The following is a 15,448-nucleotide window of genomic DNA, read 5'->3' as shown; positions in this document are numbered from 1 at the left end:
TCCCTTGAATCCAGCAACTCTGTCCAAGTGACTCGCACAGTCCAGTCACTCTTCAGTCCAAGTTTGGTGGAGGTAAGTCCTTGCCTCCCCACGCCAGACTGCATTGCTGGGAACCGCGACTTTTGCAGCTACTCCGGCCTCCGTGCACTTCCGGCAGAAATCCTTTGTGCACAGTCCAGCCTGGGTCCACGGCACTCTAACCTGCATTGCACGACCTCCTAAGTTGTCCCCCGGCGGCGTGGGACTCCTTTGTGCAACTTCGGGTGAGCACTGTTTCACTCCACTTCGTAGTGACTGTTATGGCACTTCTGCGGATGCTGCCTGCTTCTGAGAGGGCTCCTTGTCTTGCTCGACACCCCCTCTGTCCCCAGACGCAATTGGTGACTTCCTGGTCCCTCCTGGGCTACGGCAGCATCCAAAAACCTTAACCGCATGATTTGCAGCTAGCAAGGCTTGTTGGTGGTATTTCTTCAGGAAAACACTTCTGCACAACTCTCCACGGCGTGCGGGATCCGACCTCCAAAGGGGAAGTTCCTAGCCTTTGTTGTTCTTGCAGAATCTTCAGCTTCTACTGTCCAGTAGCAGCTTCTTTGCACCCACAGCTGGCATTTCCTGGGCATCTGCCCATCTCCGACTTGCTTGTGACTTTTGGACTTGGTCCCCTTGTTCCACAGGAACCCTCGTTTGGAAATACATTGTTGTTGCATTGCTGATTTGTGTCTTTCCTGCAGAATTCCCCTATCACGACTTCTATGTCCTTTGGGGAACTTTAGTGCACTTTGCACTCACTTTTCAGGGTCTTGGGGTGGGCTATTTTTCTAACCCTAACTGTTTTCTTACAGTCCCAGCGACCCTCTACAAGGTCACATAGGTTTGGGGTCCATTCGTGGTTCGCATTCCACTTTTGGAGTATATGGTTTGTGTTGCCCCTATCCCTATGTGTCTCCATTGCATCCTATTGTAACTATACATTGTTTGCACTGTTTTCTAATACTATAATGCATATTTTTAGTATTGTGTACATATATCTTGTGTATATTTGCTATCCTCATACTGGGGGTACTCACTGAGATACTTTTGGCATATTGTCATAAAAATAAAGTACCTTTATTTTTAGTATATCTGTGTATTGTGTTTTCTTAGGATATTGTGCATATGACACTAGTGGTACTGTAGGAGTTCCACTTGTCTCCTAGTTCAGCCTAAGCTGCTCTGCTAAGCTACCATTATCTATCAGCCTAAGCTGCTAGACACCCTATACACTAATAAGGGATAACTGGGCCTGGTGCAAGGTGTAAGTACCCCTTGGTACTCACTACAAGCCAGTCCAGCCTCCTACATTGGTTGTGCAGTGGTGGGATAAGTGCTCTGTAACTACTTACCACTTTTGTCATTGTACTTTTCATAAGAGAAAAATATACAAAACAAGTTCAGTGTATGTACACCTAACCAAAAAGTTTTGCATTTCTTTTCTCACTTCTTTTCTAAAGTGCTGAAAAGTACTTCTAAACTTTCAAAAAGTTCTTAAAAAGTTTAAAAAGTTTTTTTCTGTCTTTCTAAAAGTTCTGACAAACTTTTTGTTCCTTTTTCTATCACTAAAACACTTTCTAAAATGTCTGGCACCGGCCAAACTCTTGATCTGTCCAAACTTGCTTATGATCACCTTAGCTGGAAAGGAACAAGGAGTCTCTGCATAGAAAGAGGTTTAAGTGTAGGGAAGAATCCCCCCAGAGAACTATTGGTTAACATGCTTATAGAACAGGATAAGGCCAGAGGTGCCCCATCTGTTGAAAAAGTAGCTAATGGTTCACAATCTGATCCAGGGACACCCCTAGAAAAAGATTCAGGAAAGAAACTTCCTAGCCTGCCCATTACCAGACAGCCTAGCATAGTTGGTACTGATGTAGAGTCACACCATACTGATAGTGTTGTCTCACATCATAGCAAGAGTATTCCTTCTCAACACAGTAGAAGTGATGTTTCTGTTAACCAAGCTGTTAGGATGCCTTCAGTAAGGGATTGGTCTCCTTCTGTACATTCTCACCATACTTCTGTTTCAAGGAATGTCCCACCCACCCACCCTGATGACAGAGTGTTAGAAAGGGAGCTCAATAGATTGAGAGTGGAACAAACCAGACTGAAGCTCAAGAAGCAACAGCTGGATTTGGATAGACAGTCCTTAGAAGTGGAAAGGGAAAGACAGAAATTGGGTTTAGAAACCCATGGTGGCAGCAGCAGTATTCCCCATAGTCATCCTGCAAAAGAGCATGATTCAGGAATCTGCACAAGATAGTTCCCCCTTATAAGGAGGGGGATGACATTAGCAAGTGGTTTGCTGCACTTGAGAGGGCCTGTGTTGTACAGGATGTCCCTCAAAGGCAGTGGGCTGCTATCCTATGGCTATCATTTAGTGGAAAGGGTAGGGATAGGCTCCTTACTGTGAAAGAAAGTGATGCCAATAATTTTACAGTTCTTAAGAATGCACTCCTGGATGGTTATGGCTTAACCACTGAACAGTACAGGATGAAGTTCAGAGAGACCAAAAAGGAGTCTTCACAAGACTGGGTTGATTTTGTTGACCATTCAGTGAAGGCCTTGGAGGGGTGGTTACATGGCAGTAAAGTTACTGATTATGAAAGCCTGTATAACTTGATCCTGAGAGAGCATATTCTTAATAATTGTGTGTCTGATTTGTTGCACCAGTACCTGGTGGACTCTGATCTGACCTCTCCCCAAGAATTGGGAAAGAAGGCAGACAAATGGGTCAGAACAAGGGTGAACAGAAAAGTTCATACAGGGGGTGACAAAGATGGCAATAAGAAGAAGGATGGTAAGTCTTCTGACAAGGGTGGGGACAAATCTAAAAATGAGTCTTCATCAGGCCCACAAAAACACTCTGGTGGGGGTGGTGGGCCCAAATCCTCTTCAAATCAAAACAAAGAAAAGAAACCATGGTGCTATTTATGTAAAATAAAAGGCCATTGGACAACAGATCCCAGTTGTCCAAAGAAAAGCACCAAGCCTCCTACCACTACAACCCCTACTGCTACACCTAGTGTCCCTACTAATAGCAGTGGCGGTGGGAGCAAACCTACTAATAGCCAATCCAAGGGAGTAGCTGGGCTCACTTTTGGTAACTTAGTTGGGGTTGGTCTTGTTAGCGAGACCACAGAGGCTGTGTTAGTCTCTGAGGGGGCTATTGATTTAGCCACCTTAGTTGCTTGTTCCCTTAACATGGATAAGTACAAGCAACTACCCATAATAAATGGTGTTGAGGTTCAGGCCTACAGGGACACAGGTGCCAGTGTTACAATGGTAATAGAGAAACTGGTCCACCCTGAACAACACCTACTTGGTCACCAGTACCAAGTAACCGATGCTCACAACAACACACTTAGCCACCCCATGGCTGTTGTAAATCTCAACTGGGCGGGGTTACTGGTCCAAAGAAAGTTGTGGTTGCCTCAGATTTACCTGTAGACTGTCTACTAGGAAATGATTTAGAGACATCAGCTTGGTCAGATGTGGAGTTGGAGGCCCATGTAGCAATGCTGGGCATCCCAGGGCATATTTGTGCTTTAACCAGGGCTCAGACCAAAAAGCAAAAAGGACAGGGTGACTTGGATCCTGGAACAATGGACCAAGCACTCCCTAAAGCTAGGGCTAGTAGAAGTAAAGCACTACCTACTATCCCTCCCTCTACAGTGGATTCTACTTCTGAGGAAGAAGAATGTCCACCCTGTGCAGAACCTACACCAGAGGAGCTGGAAGCAGACACTGCTGAGCTTTTGGGTGAAGGGGGTCCTGCCAGGGAGGAGCTGGGTGTGACACAGCAGACCTGTCCCACACTAGAGGGTCTAAGACAGCAAGCTGTCAAACAAGCAAATGGGGATGTCAGTGACTCTCACAGAGTTTACTGGGAGGACAACCTCTTGTACACTGAAGCAAGGGATCCTAAACCTGGAACTGCCAGGAGGTTAGTGATTCCTCAGGAGTACAGAAAGTTCCTCCTAACTCTAGCCCACGACATTCCCTTAGCTGGACATTTGGGGCAAATGAAAACTTGGGACAGGCTTGTTCCCTTTTTTCATTGGCCTAGAATGTCAGAGGACACAAAGGAATTTTGTAAGTCCTGTGAAACCTGTCAAGCCAGTGGCAAGACAGGTGGCACTCCAAAGGCACCCCTTATTCCACTGCCTGTGGTTGGGGTTCCCTTTGAAAGGGTAGGGGTTGACATAGTTGGCCCCCTTGACCCTCCTACTGCTTCAGGCAATAGGTTTATCTTGGTGGTAGTGGGCCATGGCACCAGATATCCTGAAGCAATTCCTCTAAGGACCACTACAGCACCTGCAGTGGCAAAGGCCCTCCTGGGAATATTTTCCAGGGTGGGCTTCCCAAAAGAGGTGGTTTCAGACAGGGGAAGCAATTTCATGTCTGCTTACTTAAAGGCCATGTGGAAGGAGTGTGGTGTGACATACAAGTTCACTACACCCTATCATCCACAAACAAATGGACTGGTGGAGAGATTTAACAAAACCCTCAAAGGCATGATTATGGGACTCCCTGAAAAACTCCGCAGGAGATGGGATATCCTTTTACCATGCCTCCTTTTTGCTTACAGGGAGGTACCCCAGAAAGGAGTGGGCTACAGCCCCTTTGAACTCCTCTTTGGACACCCAGTAAGAGGTCCTCTAACACTTGTTAAGGAGGGTTGGGAACAACCTTTAAAAGCTCCAAAGCAAGACATAGTGGACTATGTACTTGGCCTCAGATCAAGGATGGCTGAGTACATGAAAAAGGCCAGTAAAAACCTTCAGGCCAGCCAAGAGCTCCAAAAGCAATGGCATGACCAGAAGGCTGTTTTGGTTCAGTACCAACCAGGGCAGAAAGTGTGGGTCTTGGAGCCTGTGGCCCCAAGAGCACTCCAAGATAAATGGAGTGGACCCCACACAATTGTTGAGAAAAAGGGCGGTCACCTACTTAGTTGACTTAGGCACTGCCAGGAGTCCCCTAAGGGTGCTCCATGTCAATCGCCTGAAACCCTACTATGACAGGGCTGATCTCACCCTGCTCATGGCAACTGATCAGGGACAGGAAGAAGACAGTGACCCTCTCCCTGATCTCTTCTCTTCCATAGAACAAGATGCTCTAGTGGAAGGTGTAGTTTTGGCTGATTGTCTTACTGCAGAGCAGAAAGACCATTGCATAAATCTCCTGGGTCAGTTTTCTGAACTCTTCTCTACTGTGCCAGGTACCACTTCTTGGTGTGAGCACACTATAGATACTGGAGACAGCTTGCCTGTCAAAAGTAAAATCTATAGGCAGCCTGACCATGTCAGAGACTGCATAAAGCAAGAGGTGCAGAAAATGTTCGAACTGGGAGTGGTTGAGCACTCTGAAAGTCCATAGGCTTCTCCTGTGGTACTTGTACCAAAACCTCATTCCAAAGAGGGAAAGAAGGAAATGCGGTTTTGTGTAGACTACAGAGGTCTCAACCAGGTAACCAAAACTGATGCTCACCCTATACCCAGGGCAGATGAGCTCTTAGATACACTGGCATCTGCCAAGTATCTAAGCACTTTTGACTTGACTGCAGGGTATTGGCAGATCAAATTATCAGAAGATGCAAAAGCAAAAACTGCATTTTCAACCATTGGAGGCCTTTACCAATTCACAGTAATGCCTTTTGGATTGAAAAATGCACCTGCCACTTTTCAGATTTTGGTGAATACAGTCCTGCAAGGGCTAGAAGCTTTTAGTGCAGCATATCTGGACGATATAGCTGTCTTTAGCTCCAGTTGGGATGATCACCTGGTCCACCTATGGAAAGTTTTGGAGGCCCTGCAAAAGGCAGGCCTCACTATCAAGGCTTCAAAGTGCCAGATAGGGCAGGGGAAGGTGGTTTATCTGGGACACCTGGTTGGTGGAGAACAGATTGCACCACTTCAGGGGAAAATCCAAACTATTATAGATTGGGTTCCCCTACTACTCAGACTCAGGTGAGAGCCATTTTAGGCCTCACTGGGTATTACAGGAGGTTCATTAAGAACTATGGCTCCATTGCAGCCCCTCTTAATGACCTCACATCCTAGAAAATGCCTAAGAAGGTATTGTGGACAGCTAGCTGTCAGAAAGCTTTTGAGGAGCTGAAGCAGGCCATGTGATCTGCACCTGTCCTGAAAAGCCCTTGTTACTCAAAAAAATTATATGTCCAAACTGATGCATCTGAATTAGGAGTAGGGGCAGTCCTATCACAACTTAATTCTGAGGGCCAGGATCAACCTGTTGCTTTTATTAGTAGGAGGTTGACCCCTAGAGAAAAGCGTTGGTCTGCCATTGAGAGGGAGGCCTTTGCTGTGGTCTGGGCACTGAAGAAGTTGAGGCCATACCTGTTTGGCACTCACTTCATTGTTCAAACAGACCACAAACCTCTACTTTGGCTAAAACAAAGGAAAGGTGAAAATCCTAAATTGTTGAGGTGGTCTATATCCCTACAGGGAATGGACTATACAGTGGAATATAGACCTGGGAGTACCCACTCCAATGCAGATGGACTCTCCAGATATTTCCACTTAGACAATGAAGACTCATCAGGTCATGGCTAGTCTTATTGTCCTTCGTTTGGGGGGCGGGGGGTTGTGTAGGAAAGTACCATCTTGCCTGGCATGTTACCCCCATTTTTCACTGTATATATGTTGTTTTAGTTGTATGTGTCACTGGGACCCTGCCAGCCAGGGCCCCAGTGCTCATAAGTGTGCCTGAAAGTGTTACCTGTGTTATGACTAACTGCCTCACTGAGGCTCTGCTAATCAAAACCTCAGTGGTTATGCTCTCTCATTTCTTTCAAATTGTCACTAACAGGCTAGTGACCAATTTTACCAATTTACATTGGCTTACTGGAACACCCTTATAATTCCCTAGTATATGGTACTGAGGTACCCAGGGTTTTGGGGTTCCAGGAGGTCCCTATGGGCTGCAGCATCTCTTTTGCCACCCATAGGGAGCTCTGACAATTCTTACACAGGCCTGCCACTGCAGCCTGAGTGAAATAACGTCCACGTTATTTCACAGCCATTTTACACTGCACTTAAGTAACTTATAAGTCACCTATATGTCTAACCTTTACCTGGTAAGGGTTGTGTGCTAAGTTACTTAGCGTGTGGGCACCCTGGCACTAGCCAAGGTACCCCCACATTGTTCAGGGCCAATTCCCCGGACTTTGTGAGTGCGGGGACACCATTACACGCGTGCACTACATATAGGTCACTACCTATGTGTAGCTTCACAATGGTATCTCCGAATATGGCCATGTAACATGTCTAAGATCATGGAATTGCCCCCTCTATGCCATCCTGGCATTGTTGGTGCAATCCCATGATCCCACGGGACTCTAGCACAGACCCTGGCACTGCCAAACTGCCTTTCCCGGGGTTTCACTGCAGCTGCTGCTGCTGCCAACCCCTCAGACAGGTTTCTGCCCTCCTGGGGTCCAGCCAGGCCTGGCCGAGGAAGGCAGAACAAAGGACTTCCTCAGAGAGAGGGTGTTACACCCTCTCCCTTTGGAAAATGGTGTTAGGGCTGGGGAGGAGTAGCCTCCCCCAGCCTCTGGGAATGCTTTCATGGGCACACATGGTGCCCATTTCTGCATAAGCAAGTCTACACCGGTTCAGGGACCCCTCAGCCCTGCTCTGGCGTGAAACTGGACAAAGGAAAGGGGAGTGACCACTCCCCTGACCTGCACCTCCCCTGGGAGGTGCCCAGAGCTCCTCCAGTGTGCTCCAGTGTTGTACACTACCCTCCTTACTTTACCTCGTCCAGAACTCCCTGGCAAACAGTGTTGGAAAACAGAATATGAGTGGCTATACACAACTTGCCCAATTTTGCTTGATAAGGTTGAGGAGAACCCACTATCCCAGTGTTGGTGATATTTGTATAATACTTACTGTCCTTGCTCTACCTTCTGCCATCTTGGAAACAGAGGTGCTGCTGGCACACTGGACTGCTCTGAGTGGCCAGGGCCAGCAGGTGACGTCAGAGACTGCTTCTGATAGGCTCCTTCAGGTGTTGCTAGCCTATCTTCTCTCCTAAGTAGCCAAACCCTCTTTTCTGGCTATTTAGGGTCTCTGCTTTGGGGATTTCCTTAGATAACGAATGCAAGAGCTCATACGAGTTCCTCTGCATCTCTCTCTTCACCTTCTGCCAAGGAATTGACTGCTGACAGCGCTGGAAGCCTGCAAAACTGCAACAAAGTAGCGAAGACGACTACTGCAACTCTGTAACGCTGATCCTGCCGCCTTCTCGACTGTTTTCCTGGTGGTGCATGCTGTGGGGGTAGTCTGCCTCCTCTCTGCACTAGACACTCCGAAGAAATCTCCTGTGGGTCGACGGAATCGTCCCCCTGCAACTGCAGGCACCAAAAACTGCACCCTGGGTCTCCTCTCGGCACGACGAGCGAGGTCCCTCGAATCCAGCAACTCTGTCCAAGTGACTCCCACAGTCCAGTGACTCTTCAGTCCAAGTTTGGTGGAGGTAAGTCCTTGCCTCCCCACGCCAGACTGCATTGCTGGGAACCGTGACTTTTGCAGCTACTCCGGCCTCCGTGCACTTCCGGTGGAAATCCTTTGTGCACAGTCCAGCCTGGGTCCACGGCACTCTAACCTGCATTGCACGACCTCCTAAGTTGTCCTTCGGCGGCGTGGGACTCCTTTGTGCAACTTCGGGTGAGCACCGTTTCACTCCACTTCGTAGTGCCTGTTCCGGCACTTCTGTGGGTGCTGCCTGCTTCTGAGAGGGCTCCTTGTCTTGCTCGATGCCCCCTCTGTCCCCAGACGCAATTGGTGACATCCTGGTCCCTCCTGGGCCACGGCAGCATCCAAAAACCCTAACTGCACGATTTGCAGTAGCAAGGCTTGTTGGCGGTCTTTCTTCAGAAAACACTTCTGCACGACTCTCCACGGCGTGAGGGTTCCGTCCTCCAAAAGGGAAGTTCCTAGCCCCTATCGTTCCTGCAGAATCTTCAGCTTCTACTTTCCAGTAGCAGCTTCTTTGCACCCACAGCTGGCATTTCCTGGGCATCTGCCCATCTCCGACTTGCTTGTGACTTTTGGACTTGGTCCCCTTGTTCCACAGGTACCCTCGTTTGGAAATCCATCGTTGTTGCATTGCTGATTTGTGTCTTTCCTGCAGAATTCCCCTATCACGACTTCTATGTCCTTTGGGGAACTTTAGTGCACTTTGCACTCACTTTTCAGGGTCTTGGGGTGGGCTATTTTTCTAACCCTAACTGTTTTCTTACAGTCCCAGCGACCCTCTACAAGATCACATAGGTTTGGGGTCCATTCGTGGTTCGCATTCCACTTTTGGAGTATATGGTTTGTGTTGCCCCTATCTCTATGTGTCCCCATTGCATCCTATTGTAACTATACATTGTTTGCACTGTTTTCTAATACTATACTGCATATTTTTGGTATTGTGTACATATATCTTGTGTATATTTGCTATCCTCATACTGAGGGTACTCACTGAGATACTTTTGTTATATTGTCATAAAAATAAAGTACCTTTATTTTTAGTATATCTGTGTATTGTGTTTTCTTATGATATTGTACATATGACACTAGTGGTACTGTAGGAGCTTCACTCGTCTCCTAGTTCAGCCTAAGCTGCTCTGCTAAGCTACCATTATCTATCAGCCTAAGCTGCTAGACACCCTATACACTAATAAGGGATAACTGGGCCTGGTGCAAGGTGTAAGTACCCCTTGGTACTCACTACAAGCCAGTCCAGCCTCCTACACCAGAACTAACTCACAAAGCAAGCAGCGCAACATGCCTATTTTCACCCATTGGCAAAACTCTGTGGAATCTGCCAGAGTTTTTATGTATCTTTTATCTTTGCAGAATTCCACAAAGTCTAAGCCCATATCTACAAGACCCAAAAATCTGCAGGTTCCACCACTCCTACCACAGTCACTGCACACCCTACAGAAAGGCAAGCAACAACACAGAAATAAGAAATCTCTCCTCCCCAGTATGAGCTTCTTTACGCACAGCTTCCATGAGGATTGTATTGTATTGTATCGTAATCGTATTTATATAGCGCTTACTACCCCTGACGAGGCGTCAAAGCGCTTTTCGATGAGTAGCACGCTACTCCGGAACCCAACAAGAATTAGTGATGGATTAGTATTGTTAAATAATGAGTACAGTTTTAGTATTATTATGAGTTAATTTGAGCCACGGATATGAGAGTTTGTTAGTTACACTGGAGTAATGGAGGGGTGGAGGAGGAAATAAATCCAGAGGTGTTAATTGGGAGTATATCCTTCATTTACTCATCCCAAAGGCTTGGGATGAGTAAAGGGGGGTGGAAGGGGAAGAGAATGTGGAAGGGTTAGGGAGAGCATAGTAGCAGGGTGAGATGAATGCAGGAGAATTTAGTAGGGTTGTGTGGGAGGTCACAGAGGTAGAGTGAGGTTTGGTGAGTTAGATGTGGAGGGAAGAGCTTAGGCAGAGATATTTAGGAGATGAAAGTGGTAGAAGGGATTTGGGATGAGTCAGAGTGAGAATGGAGGATAGTTTGATAGAGACATGACATAAGAGTGATGAGTAGATAAGTGTGATAAGATGAGAGCAGGGATTCATAGATATCTAGTATAACAACCCAAAAAACCAGGAGCCATGCAATGATCCACGAACATGCCAAGCACAGAAACAACATATACACATACACATACACATATATATACATATACACACACACATATATATATATATATATACATATATATATATATATATGCATATATATATATATATATACACACACACACACATATAGGCACATACAATACATAATTAGAATCATGGGTAAAAAAAAATACTTAGTCAGACAGGTTTAAAGAGTGTGTGTGTATGTTATTGTTATGACATAGTAGCAATACATATTTTCCAAAGAAACTATAAATAAATAGAAATATACATATAATCTGAATAAAATATTTATCCACATAGGCATATGCAGTTCATAGTTGTTTGAAAAAGGTGGTTATGAAGGAAAGAGCCAACTCTTGAGTAGTTTTCTGAAGACCAGAAAGTTATCTGTGGCTCTTATAGTTGGGGGTAATGAATTCCATAGTTTGGCTGCTTGGACGGAGAAGGATGTACCACCTATAGTCTTTTTCTTGTATGGTGGTGTTCTAAGGCGGGGTGCCAGTCTTGAGCGGAGGGTTCATGGTTGGATGTATTTGGTCATTTTCTTTCTGATAAAAAGCGGTCCTGTTCCATGTATAGCTTTGTGGGTGATACAAAGCAGCTTGAAAGTGCATCTCCTGGCAACGGGTAACCAGATAACATTGAAAAATGCTCACAAGAAAGTTTATTGTTTAAAGACAGGTTGGCACTATGGTGCTGGAGGTCAACTGACCCATTTAAAAAAACAATGCACAATCATGTTAGAAGAGCATCATAAAACATAGCTGCTGGTGGTGAGTGATATCCTACAGCTGATGTGATAGAAGAAGGTGGTCAGGAAGGGGAAGAAAAGGAGATGCCATCAGCAGCATCATGAAAAGCAGCCATATCAGACTCCCCCACAGTATGCAGTCCTCACTCACAGCAACCTCTGTATCGTACAAAGCACAGTGGGATACAGAAACTTCCATCTTGAAGCGCCTAGGCAGCCTATCTGCTGCTGGTACCTATAGGTGGCATGGACAGTAGTGCCATGCAGCCTACTGTAAAGGATATGTTTACCGAAGAGGCACTCTAAAATTGTAACCACAAAAAGCCTGTTTCTACAACAGGGAGCTGGCTAAAATATTAGCTCTTTACATCCTCCTTTTTTCTTTTGTGGAAAAATTGCTGAAAGGCCTATTTAAGCAGTACAAGTCTATCAACAAATATCAGGACAGGACAGGGAACGTACCTGTCAAAGTCATGACAATGGAGGTGGATAAATGGTGGGGCTACTGGAGTGCCTAATACAAATTCTACTTCCTTTGAGACTATGGCATGGGAATTCAGCAAGAAAGATAGTACATGAGGCAAGCAATTCCATTATTACATCTGCTAGTTAAAAAGGTGGAACAATGTTCACCAGTGTCAATAAAGAAGCAGCTTCCTTTGTTGAGTGCTTCATCCTTCACTTGAACACTGATTAAAGGCTGCAAAAAGAGATTGTGTCCTCCAGAAAAGACATCTGCGCCACAATACTGGATACAATTTTCCAAAATGCGCTGGCCACTTTTGTACCTTTTACTGAAACAGAGTCTTAGTTTACCACATTTGGATTGTTAGTTGAGTTACTGATCTAGAAGAAGAACTAATGCAAATTCCAAACCAGGGTAGACGTTCTGAAGTGCAGATTTCAATCTCCACAGAGTTCCTGAAACAACTGGAAATTATGTAGGTAATTGGTCTGACATCTCAAGTTTGGTTAGTGATTATCTTTCAGATGATCCCCCCCTGAGTCTGAAGCCAAACTTTACTTTCCAGACTAATACAACAGAAGTTACTTATAGGAGAACTGCTTAAAAATGATTGTTAATTTATAGTTATAATTATTTGGCTCATGCTGCCTGAGAGCCAAGAAAGACTAATTCAAACTTCAGTTTGACCATTGACTTTGAAATGTACAAATGGTGACAGGCTACTAAAATAGAAAGCCTCTGTTTCCTAAAGAGAAGCTAAAGAACAAGATGCCTTCCATCCCTATTGTTTCTTTCATTCACTTGCTGGGCTGTAAGTGGACATTTAAAAACGAAGACTGCCTTATATTGTGTGTCACCAAAGTCTTTTAATTTTCTTGCCAACACTGCACTATTTTTTCACCTGAAATAAATTTTATAGAACCACTGACAATGACCAGATGAAAGACCATTGTCTAGTATCTACTTCCCCCACGCTGTGTAAACAGTTGAGTTGTGTGTTAATTTCCATCAACAACAGATTTAATACTTGATGGAGAGGATGTGGCGCCAACTTTTACAGGAGGGAGATTGTACCAAAAATGGCATTTGCCCATGCCACCCATCCTACCCGGGCATAAAAGGAACATTTTAGTGCAAAGATTTTAATTACAACAATGTATGTCCAAGAATAGGTAATGTGCACTCTTTTCCACAATCTACGCCACATATATTCTACTGAAGTAACCTTCAACTGAGGCCTCCTGACTACTCCGGAGACTTGAGGGGTTCAATTTTCTTATTTTAGTAAGTGGCTCAATTCTCTGTTGCTAATTGCTGATTTACAATGGTAGTCTCAGGCATGGATTTGTAACTTATTCTGTTTTTTTTTAGTATAGTTGGTGGCTGTTATGCACTATTTCCCCTCAGCGATCCATTTACAATCTCCTGTTCTAATCCCTGTGATGTTGCCCCTGTTAAAGCCATTGGTCCTCCTCCACTAGCATTAAGAAGGCCCTTTACAAAACCCTGTATTAAGGTATGGACTGATTGTAGGAGAAGAAGCAGACATTTCTTTATCTACTTGGATAAGAAAATGAATCTTGGGAAGGAGAGATTGTTGTTTTTGCTGTATGTTGACTGACCCAGTTAGCAGGCAATAGTTACATAAGGTAGAGCAAGGACAGTAAGTATTATACAAATATCACCAACACTGGGATAGTGGGTTCTCCTCAACCTTATCAAGCAAAATTGGGCAAGTTGTGTATAGCCACTCATATTCTGTTTTCCAACACTGTTTGCCAGGGAGTTCTGGACGAGGTAAAGTAAGGAGGGTAGTCTACAACACATGAAAAGGAAGATCAGGTAGGGACACCACAATTGCCTCCAATTTCAGGAGGCTCCTGTGTCATACAGGGAATGTGCCTCCGGAGCAGGTCTTACAAAAGGAGGTAGCTAGATGATCCAAAGAAAAAATAAAATAAATTGTAGTACTCAACTCTTTGTACAGTAGCCATAACGTATAATACTCAACACATTGTTCAGTGGCCATAGCACTGCTGTTTCCTTAGTGGCGTTGGAATTTTTTTGATGTTATTCTTTGTCAGAGGGCAACATTTTCCATACATACTTCCAACAGTGCAGTAGCAGTTCATGGTATGAATTACTAATCCATGATCACCACCATAATTAAAATAAGATATTTCTACTAAAAAGGATGAACACAAAATGATTTCATGTGGCGACACCTGCAACATATGCCTAATGTGTGTACCCTAATAAATGAGATGCAAAATACAATAATATATATATATATTACTTAGTGGCGGTTGCTACTAGGTAGTTATAGTTAGGATCTTGTTCCTATATAAAAAGATATAAAAGTTTTACTTGAATGTATCTTTCGTGCAGGTTGATGGATTTTCAAAAAAGTTTCCAAAACAATTCACCTGCTATGTCAGCTGCTGTCTGGAAAGTTTCAGGGTGATCAGTCAAGCGGGGCCGATAAAAAACGGGTGGGGGTCCCAAAATGGTTTTTCCGCATTCATTTTTCTATGTGGTTTTTCAACAGCAATAGCAGAGAAACCAGTGGACGGAATTACACCAAAGTTGGCAGAAAGCTAGGGCCTGGTCCAGAAAGCTCCCTTGGTGTAAATCTGTTCAATAGCTTTAGAGAAATTAAAGACAATCCAAATGAGTATATATAGAGATGCAAAGGCTCCGCAAACCCTCCCAATCTCGTGCTGAGATCTGATTGGCTGCAAATAATTCAACAAGGAAGTGTTGGCAGCCAGGTTTCGAGTCCAAGAAAAAAAAGAATAAAAACACAAAAGGTGCCAGGACAGGGACACCCTAGCCCCTCAGCTCTGGTGCTGGGTCCCCAAAGGGACCCTTCCAGAGCAAAAAAACAATTTTTTAAAACATTTTCAGCAGACATCATGGTGGATCCATGCATCCACCAAAATTAATAAAAAAAACAAGCATGAGCTCCTACACTTGTTTCTATGAAGCCCCCCAGTGGGCCAAGTCCCGGGGGCATTGATATTATCACTGCCACCACCTCCCAGGAGCACAGTAGTAAACTCATGTGGGGGGCTTGCAGGTTATAGTTACCTTAGGGCATGAATTATAGTTACAGGTGAATTTCTATTGTTTGGTACATTTAAAATGTGAGCTTAATTATAAAGTCCCTGTAATCTTTGTTTTTTTAACCCCTTCGCTGCCAGGCCTTTTCCCCCTCCTGTGCCAGGCCTTTTTTTGCCTATTTGGGGCAGTTCGCGCTTAGGCCCTCATAACTTTTTGTCCACATAAGCTAACCAAGCCAAATTTGCGTCCTTTTTTTCCAACATCCTAGGCATTCTAGAGGTACCCAGACTTTGTGGGTTCCCCTGAAGGAGGCCAAGAAATTGGCCAAAATACAGGGAAAATGTTGTTTTTTTCAAAAGAATTGGAAAAAGTGGCTGCAGAAGAAGGCTTGTGGTTTTTCCCCTGAAAATGGCATCAACAAAGGGTTTGCGGTGCTAAACTCAGCAGCTTCCCAGC

Source organism: Pleurodeles waltl, chromosome 2_2 (genome assembly GCF_031143425.1).
Source record: "Pleurodeles waltl isolate 20211129_DDA chromosome 2_2, aPleWal1.hap1.20221129, whole genome shotgun sequence".
NCBI classification, from domain to species: Eukaryota; Metazoa; Chordata; class Amphibia; order Caudata; family Salamandridae; genus Pleurodeles; species Pleurodeles waltl.
The sequence above is the reverse complement of the archived record's forward strand: the minus strand, read 5'-3'. Positions refer to the sequence as shown.